The following is a 6208-nucleotide window of genomic DNA, read 5'->3' as shown; positions in this document are numbered from 1 at the left end:
AAATAGTGTCCGATGTGTCCGCTGCAATATCGCAGTCCCGACACAAATCGCAGATAACCGCCATTACTAGTATATAAAAAAAAACCATAAATCTATCCCCTATTTTGTAGGCACTATAACTTTTGCGCAAACCAATCAATAAACGCTTATTGCGATTTTTCTTTTACCAAAAATATGTAGAAGAATACGTATCGGCCTAAACTGAGAATTTTTTTTTTTTTTAATTGGATATTTATTATAGCAAAAAGTAAAACATATTGGGCCAGATCCACGTAGATCGGCGTACTTTTAAGCAGGCGTAGCGTATCGTAGTTATGCTACGCCGCCGCTACTTTGAGAGGCAAGTGCTGTATTCACAAAGCACTTGCGTCTAAAGTTACGGCGGCGTAGCGTAAATGTGTCGGTGTAAGGGCGCGCAATTCAAATGGATAAGATGTGGGCGTGTTTTATGTTAGTTCTACTTGACCCCACGTAAATGACGGGTTTTTTTGAAGGGCGCATGCGCCGTCCGTGGGGGTATCCCAGTGCGCATGCTCAAAATCACGTCGCAAATAGTCAATGCTTTTGACGTGAACGCATTTACGCAAAGCCCTGTTCGCGAAAGTTTTACGCAAACGACGTACACGACGGAAAATTCAACGCTGTCCCGGCATCCATACTTAACATTGCGTACGCCTCATAGACCCAGGGGTAATGTTACGCCGAAAAAAGCCTTACGTAAACGACGTAAAAAAATCGGCGTATCTAGCTAATTTGCATAGACTACGCGGAAATCAACGAAAGCGCCACCTAGCGGCCAGCGTAATAATGCCCCTAAGATCCGACGGCGTACTAAGACGTACATCAGTCGGATCTAGCCCCCATTCAGGCGTATCTTGCTTTCTGAATACAGAAAGAAGATACGCCGGCGCAGCTTTGAATTTACGCGGCGTATCAATAGATACGCCTGCGTAAATTCTTTCTGGATCGACCCCATTGTTTTTTTCAAAATTGTTGCTCTTTTTTTGTTTACAGCGCAAAAACGAAAAACCGCAGAGGTGATCAAATACCACCAAAATAAATCTCTATTTGTGGGGAAAAAAGGACATCAATTTTGTTTGGGAGCCACGTCGCACAACCGCGCACAATTGTCAGTTAAAGCGACGCAATGCCGAATCGCAAAAAGTGGCCTGGTCTTTGGCCAGCCAAATGGTCTGGGGCTTAAGTGGTTAAGGGGGTGTGGCAGGGGGCGTGTCCTATGCCTACATACCATTGCTAGTAGGTGTCCCTCATTCCCATCTCAAAATAAGGTATGTATTGCAAACAAGTAGATGCTTTATACACCATGGCAGTCTATTTATATTGTTTTGGATTATTTGTTTATTTTTATTTTTTTCAATGAAAAGGAATTTTAAAGGACAGCCGCTCACTTCACACCTGGCCCAAGCTTTGTTGCAATTGCACTGTCATTTTCCCTACGCTATTTTCTGCCCCTAGAGGGCGCAAAGAGAGCTGTTGTACGGAACTAGCAAGCGGTGTCGCCCTATCCCATTCCTCCTCTATCACGCTCTAAGCGCTCTGTTCTCAGAGGCCCGTGTATTTTCCGTACAGGGGGCGTGGTGTGGAGCGACTGCTTCCGGTTGCGGTGCTCAGCTGGCGAGTTTTGGTTCCGGTTCATGTGGGAGTCCAGAGGTGTATATAGCGGATCGAGCAGGCGGAGGAGGGTGAGTGTGCTGGAGATGGGTGGGGTGTGTACTGGACCGGGATCAGTGCTGGGTAGGCTGGGACATCCAATGGCACCACAGTTCCCAGCATGCACCGGCAGGCTCCCCATTGTTATGTGGTGTGGTGCACTGTAAGTCCCAGCAGACCCTTCCAGGTTGTGTATAGGGAGCCTACAGCCGTGCACACAGCTTCACTCACCAATGTATTGTATATAATGGAGATATTTATTGTATTTCCGTCCAGCCAGACCTGGGATTTACACTGCTCTGCCAGCATGGGAGTTGTTTTTGTGTGTGGTGCAGCAGCACTCAGACTTGGAGAGGGTGAGACAGCACTAGGGCCCAAGGGGGTGTCCTGCATGCAGATGTTCAGCAAACTCCATGCTGTCCTTAGAGCTGGCTGGTGCTCCAAATTTTTTGGGGGGGGCGCAAACAAACGAAAAAAATAACAATTGGAGCCTCACTGTGCCCATCAATTGTCGCCACTGTGCCATGCCAAATGCAGCCACTGTGCCCATCAATTGTCGCCACTGTGCCCATCAATTGTCGCCACTGTGACCATGAATTGTCGCCACTGTGCCCATCAATTGTCGCCACTGTGCCCATCAATTGTCGCCACTGTGCCCATCAATTGTCGCCACTGTGACCATGAATTGTCGCCACTGTGCCATGCCAAACGCAGCCATTGTCGCCACTGTGCCCATCAATTGTCGCCACTGTGCCCATCAATTGTCGCCACTGTGCCCAGCCATTGTCGCCACTGTGCCCAGCAATTGTCGCCACTGTGCCATGCCATTGTCGCCACTGTGCCCAGCAATTGTTGCCACTGTGCCATGCCAAATGCAGCCACTGTGCCCATCAATTGTCGCCACTGTGCCAATCAATTGTCGCCACTGTGCCCATCAATTGTCACCACTGTGCCATGCCAAACGCAGCCTGTGTGCCCATCAATTGTCACCACTGTGCCATGCCATTGTTGCTACTGTGCCCATCAATTGTCACCACTGTGCCCATCAATTGTCGCTACTGTGCCATGCCAAATGCAGCCACTGTGCCCATCAATTGTCGCCACTGTGCCCATCAATTGTCGGCACTGTGCCCATCAATTGTCGCCACTGTGCCATGCCAAATGCAGCCACTGTGCCCATCAATTGTCGCCACTGTGCCCATCAATTGTCGGCACTGTGCCCATCAATTGTCGCCACTGTGCCATGCCAAATGCAGCCACTGTGCCCATCAATTGTCGCCACTGTGCCCATCAATTGTCGCCACTGTGACCATGAATTGTCGCCACTGTGCCCATGAATTGTCGCCACTGTGCCCATGAATTGTCGCCACTGTGCCCATCAATTGTCGCCACTGTGCCCATCAATTGTCGCCACTGTGACCATGAATTGTAGCCACTGTGCCATGCCAAACGTAGCCATTGTCGCCACTGTGCCCATCAATTGTCGCCACTGTGCCCAGCAATTGTCGCCACTGTGCCATGCCATTGTCGCCACTGTGCCCAGCAATTGTTGCCACTGTGCCATGCCAAATGCAGCCACTGTGCCCATCAATTGTCGCCACTGTGCCCATCAATTGTCACCACTGTGCCATGCCAAACGCAGCCTGTGTGCCCATCAATTGTCACCACTGTGCCATGCCATTGTTGCTACTGTGCCCATCAATTGTCACCACTGTGCCCATCAATTGTCGCTACTGTGCCATGCCAAATGCAGCCACTGTGCCCATCAATTGCTGCCAGTGTGCCCATCAATTGCTGCCAGTGTGCCCCTAAAATGCCGCCAGATTGCCCCCCCCCCCGCCTGGCACTTACCTTTCTCGGTCAGCCATCCTCGGATCTTCCTCTACGATCTCTCAAAGTAGTCCGGCCCTCGATGTTGCTTCAGCCAATCAGGTTACCGGTAACCAGAACCGGTGAACCTGATTGGCTGAGACGCCTGTCAGTGTGAACCAGGGAATGCACACCCCCCGTGCGTCCCCTGGATAACTATTTGGAAGCCGATTACAGCCTATCAGAGCCGCTGGTTCAACGCGTTTCACTCCATGGGTGGAGCTTGGTCATAGTACCCTATGAAACGAAACGCGTTGGTTATTGAAGCGTTTTGATGACATATCTATGCTTCAATGTAGAGCTGCACGATTGATCGCCAAGAATCGTTATCGCGGTTAGGAAGGTGATCCAGCTGTATACCCCAAGAGCCCAATCAGATTAGAGGGCGACCGATATTTCACCTTTTTGAAGAAATCTGCATCAACTGATTATTATGTAAAAAAAAGGGCGATTGTAAAGGGATCTGAGGCAGGGGCGTGCTGGGTGCAAATCCCTCCCCCGGCCGCCCACCGTCTATTCTAAACCGCTGCTATCACGCCCGCTGCCTGCAGACTTTTCTTTTTTTCTCCCAGTGGAGGAAGTCGGCAGCAGCGGCCACCGATTGGCTGTTACTGGCCGCGCTGCATTCTGGGGTTTGTAGTCTGGAGGCAGAGGCGGGGCGCGCAGCACGTCAGGGGACGAATGGAGCCGTCTTTGGCCAGATAAGGGAACGAAGCCGGGACCGCTCCGCTGGTGGGCATCGATGAGGTGGCAGTGAATTATATTATTGAGCTATACTGGTGGGCACTGATGAGCTGCACTGGCGGGCACTGATCAGCTGTACTGGCAGGCACTGATCAGCTGTACTGGCAGGCACTGATGAGCTGCACTGGTTGGCAATGGTGGAATGCACTGGTTGGCAATGGTGGGATGCACTGGTTGGCAATGGTGGGATGCACTGGTTGGCGCTAGTAGGATGCACTGGTTGGCAATGGTGGAATGCACTGGTTGGCAATGGTGGGATGCACTGGTTGGCACTGGTGGGATGCACTGGTTGGCACTGGTGGGATGCACTGGTTGGCACTAGTAGGATGCACTGGTTGGCACTAGTAGGATGCACTGGTTGGCACTGGTGGAATGCACTGGTTGGCAATGGTGGGATGCACTGGTTGGCACTGGTGGGATGCACTGGTTGGCACTAGTAGGATGCACTGGTTTGTACTGGTGGGATTCACTGGTTGGCAATGGTGGGATTCACTGGTTGGCAATGGTGGGATTCACTGGTTGGCAATGGTGGGATGCACTGGTTGGCAATGGTGGGATGCACTGGTTGTCAATGGTGGGATGCACTGGTTGGCACTGGTAGGATGCACTGGTTGGATGCACTGGTTGGCACTGGTAGGATGCACTGGTTTGTACTGGTGGGATGCACTGGTTGGCAATGGTGGGATTTACTGGTTGGCAATGGTGGGATGCACTGGTTGGCAATGGTGGGATGCACTGGTTGGCACTGGTGGGATGCACTGGTGGGATGCACTGGTTTGTACTGGTGGGATGCACTGGTTGGCAATGGTGGGATTCACTGGTTGGCAATGGTGCGATTCACTGGTTGGCAATGGTGGGATGCACTGGTAGGATGCACTGATGGACACCAATGAGGTGGCACTAATGGGATGCACTGGTGGGTACTGATGAGGTTGCACTGACAGGCTTCACTGGTGGGCAATAAAGGACACTGTCAGGCTGAACTGGTGGGCACTAATGAAGTGGCACTGGCAGGCTGAACTGGTGGGCACTAATGAGGTGGCACTGATGGACACTGATAGGCTGCACCCCACCCTAAACAATAACCTCCTCCCCACCTCTTCACCCTAGATTTTCTGAGATAAATAAGAAAAAAAAAAATCGGCACTATATATCGGCCGCCCCGATTTCTAAATATCGACATCGGCCCGAGAAAATCCCACATCTTCCGCCCTTCTACTTCACACGGGGAGATCAATTCTTCACTGAAGATCTGAATAATAAAGTGAAGTGGCGCTTAATATAAGACACATATAGATATAAGCAATCCTGTGCTAGTAAATAGAAACAATCCTTATGCGCAGAATAATAATAATAATAATAAGTTACAGATAAAACAGTCACATCAAGTTCATTGCAAAACATCCGTGAAATGAAAGTGTCCCCCCCCCCACAGTTAGAAGCACTCATCAGGACACACTTAACCCCTACAGCGCCACCTAGTGGTTAACCCTTTCACTGCCCGTGTCATTTACACAGTAATCAGTGTATTTTTATAGCACTGTTCGCTGTATAAATGTCAATGGTCCCAAAAATGTGTCAAAAGTGTCCGATGTGTCCGCCATAATGTCGCAGTCACGAAAAAAATCGCCATTACTAGTAAAAAAATAAATATGAATAAAAATGCCTTAAAACTATCCCCTATTCTGTAGGCGCTATAACTTTTGCGCAAACCAATCAATAAACGCTTATTGTTTTTTTTTATTTTCTTACCAAACATATGTAGAAGAATACGGATCGGCCTAAACTGAGGGGTAAAAAAACGTTTTTTTTTAAAATATATTTTTTGGGGATATTTATTATAGCAAAAAGTAAAAAATATGGAGCTAGATTCAGCATTGTTTTACGTCGGCGTATCTATAGATACGCCACGTAAGTAGAAAGA

At 49.5% G+C, this 6208-nt stretch overlaps 1 protein-coding gene across 1 annotated transcript in view; it reads left to right on the top strand.

Annotated features, from left to right (window-relative positions):
- Positions 1-1605: 1605 nt before the first annotated feature.
- Positions 1606-6208, top strand: part of MEGF8 (multiple EGF like domains 8) — a 133160-nt gene continuing 128557 nt past the window's right edge. Inside the window, exon 1 of the mRNA XM_040327291.1 lies at positions 1606-1703. The gene's annotated coding sequence lies outside the window, so the exon portion shown is untranslated. The remainder of the gene's footprint in view (positions 1704-6208) is intronic.

Source organism: Rana temporaria, chromosome 10 (genome assembly GCF_905171775.1).
Source record: "Rana temporaria chromosome 10, aRanTem1.1, whole genome shotgun sequence".
Classification (NCBI taxonomy): Eukaryota; Metazoa; Chordata; class Amphibia; order Anura; family Ranidae; genus Rana; species Rana temporaria.
The sequence above is the reverse complement of the archived record's forward strand: the minus strand, read 5'-3'. Positions and strand labels throughout refer to the sequence as shown.